This window comes from Rutidosis leptorrhynchoides, chromosome 10 (assembly GCF_046630445.1).
Source record: "Rutidosis leptorrhynchoides isolate AG116_Rl617_1_P2 chromosome 10, CSIRO_AGI_Rlap_v1, whole genome shotgun sequence".
NCBI classification, from domain to species: domain Eukaryota; kingdom Viridiplantae; phylum Streptophyta; class Magnoliopsida; order Asterales; family Asteraceae; genus Rutidosis; species Rutidosis leptorrhynchoides.
This window is the reverse complement of record NC_092342.1, coordinates 123248947-123252078: the sequence shown is the minus strand read 5'-3', so window position 1 is coordinate 123252078 and position 3132 is coordinate 123248947. Positions and strand designations below refer to the sequence as shown.

Genomic DNA, 3132 nt, shown 5'->3' with positions numbered 1-3132 from the left:
TGTTTTAACTCACACTTCTATTCAGTTAATGTTTAAAGCTGTTTATCATCATCATCGTTTCCATAACCGTATCATGGTTTTATTTTATTTATTTATTTTTTTTCATACTTTTCGGCATCATCATCATCATCATACCTCGTTATCATCATCATCATATTATCATCATCGATCATTACCATCACCTATCGATATCATCATCATATCGATCTTTATTATTTCCTCTCGTCATCTCTTCATCACCTTCACGTTCTTACTTCACAATCATCATCTTAATATTCGTGATCATGATCTTTACCACAAGCAATCGAAACAGTAGTATTCTTGGTGGTCGTATAGTAAACGAAAAAGAAAGAGAAATAGTACACAAGTGGGTTTTGATTAAAATCGAACATGAGGAGGTTCCAACGGTTTCGAGTGAAGCAGAAACAGTCACTAATTCAATGATTTGCAGGTGGCCAGTTCAAAGGATGGCGGTGAAAGGTGGTGGTGTTCCCGGTTCGTGATTAAAAAAAAATATCGAGCAAGTGGGTTCTCCGGTGGTGGTTTGTGGCGATTTTAAAAACAGAAAAAATAGGAAATGGGTTTTTACGGTGGTGATGGTGGAGTGTGGTTGTGGTTGTTCAGGTGATCAAATGGTGGTCTAGTGGTGTTATTGGATGGCTATGGTGATTGTACATGTTTTGTTAGAACTCGGACAGCTCATAGCAGCAGAATTCCAACAGTGACGAGCAAGATAAAAAAAGAAAAAGGAAAAAAATGATGGTGGGTGGTTGTTTGATGGGTTATGTAATACCGTATGTATAATATATAAAGAGGTGATGGTTGGTGGCGATTTATAGGATGATAGTGGTGGTGGTCGTATGGTGTGAAGGAGAGGAGAGTAAGGTGGTGATTGCAAGTAGTTATGGTGATCATGGATTCATGGTGATGGTTCGAACACAATACAAAGAGGAAGAGGAGTCTGTGTAATACTTGTGTGCTATGTATATGATTAATATATAGATAGAGTCAGAGATAGATATAGATATTATATATATATATATATATATATATATATATATATATATATATATATATATATATATATATATATATATATATATATATATATATATATATATAACATGATTGTGTTGAAATAAATCAAAAGGAAACAGTTGTGTTGAAATAAATCAAAAGGAAATAGTGACCGACACAGTAATTTAAATAGGATACCGAGGTTTTGTACATTTATACCGACAGTTTTCACGGAGTGTGTCCAATGCTAAACAGTTAACTTATAAAATTATTCCTAAAAATCCCAAATTTTTAGATTAAATAAATTTAATTATTTCACTCATTCCCTGTTTGAAACCTGATCAAAAAGGTTCAAAAATTACTTCTTTTATGTTCCAGTTTATATGTACGGAGTACTAATATTCAAACTTAAAAAGGTAAAAATATATTAAACAAATCTAAGATCTCCGCAATCAATTTACAGTTCAACTTTTATTTCAATCCTTCCTGAACATGTACTATATCTATATTAAAACTAATAAAACGTCAACTGAGTGTTTCTAACGTTTATTAATTAAGCTCGAAATCATTTATTTTTAATATATTCACATTCTATATATAAACAGTCTTAAAATAGCAAGTTTGATTACTAAAACAAATATATTATATATTTTTAAACAAATAGATTTAATATAACTTTATATATATTTACAAGTAATATTTATATACATAATTATATATATATCTATATATTTATAAATATAGTTTCCATTACATCGCATATTGTTTTACATAATTAATTCTAATAGTTTAATCATATATTATTTCAATAATATCTATATGCATCTATTTATATAGTTGTTCATGAATCGTCGAGAATAGTCAAAGGGTAATTGATTACATGAACACAATTCAAAGTTTTTGAGTCATCAACATTACAGACTTTGCTTATCGTGTCGGAACATTAAATCATATAAAGATTAAGTTTAAATTTGGTCGGAACTTTCCGGGTCGTCACATTTGATGATTGTAAGTATTATTAGATACTTTTTGATTACTAGGACCTTGTTGATTATTGTATGGAACATTTCAGTTATAATTCTGATTTTGATTGTAGATTGGTCTTGGCGGTTGATAATTATTTTGATAATTATTTCTAGGCCTTTGGTTCATGTATGAAACATTCTCTCTTTGTTCCATTGTTTGTTCAATACTGAGACAATCTTTTGTCAAATGTGGTCCTCCACACTGCTCACAACTAATTCGTATTGAGTGAATATCCTTAGTCATCTTTTCCATTCGTCTTTCATAACCATCTATCTTTGCGGACATGGAATCAAAGTCATGGCTAGAATCGGCTCTAGCCGCTTTAGATGATCTAACGATATCTTTTTCTTGATACCACTCATGTGAGTGGGAAGCAGTGTTATCAATAATTTTGTAAGCTTCAGTTGCGGTTTTCTTCATAATGGAACCACCAGCTGCTATATCGATGTCTTTGCGTGTAGTGATGTCGCATCCTTGATAGAATATTTGTATTATTTGATAAGTTTCTAAACCATGTTGCGGACATCCTCTTAACAACTTTCCAAATCTTGTCCATGCCTCATATAGAGTTTCATTTGGCTTTTGTGTGAACGTAACAATTTCTTCTTGAAGTCTCACAACTTTAGATGCCGGAAAGAATATTTTAAGAAAATTTTCAACTAAAACATCCCATGTATCAATCGCCCCTTCAGGTAACGATTCTAACCAATCTTTGGCTTCTCCCTTTAAAGTTCAGGGAAATAACATGAGATAGATCTGTTCATCCTCCACTTCTCGGATTTTAAATAGAGTACAAATCCTATTAAAGGTACGAAGATGTTCGTTTGGATCTTCCTTCGGCGCACCACTAAATTGGCATTGATTAGTTACCATGTGTAGGATTTGTCCTTTGATTTCATAATCTGGCGCATTAATGTCAGGTTGAGTAATTGTGTGACCTTGGCCAGTGCGTTTAGCTCTCATTCGGTCTTCTATACTTAGAGGTTCCAGATTCTCCATGATTGAATTTGTTGAATCTGAATCACTAGAGGATTCTGACTTAATGGTTTCTTCCTCGACAATCTCCGGATGAGTGATTTGTGGTTCAGG

General features: G+C 32.4%; 1 non-coding gene across 1 annotated transcript; it reads left to right on the top strand.

The window, feature by feature from the left end:
* The first annotated feature begins 2551 nt into the window (after positions 1-2551).
* On the top strand, positions 2552-2658 carry LOC139874112 (small nucleolar RNA R71). Its single transcript, XR_011767816.1, has one exon. It is a non-coding gene; the product is annotated as a small nucleolar RNA R71 (small nucleolar RNA).
* The last annotated feature ends 474 nt before the right edge of the window (positions 2659-3132 follow it).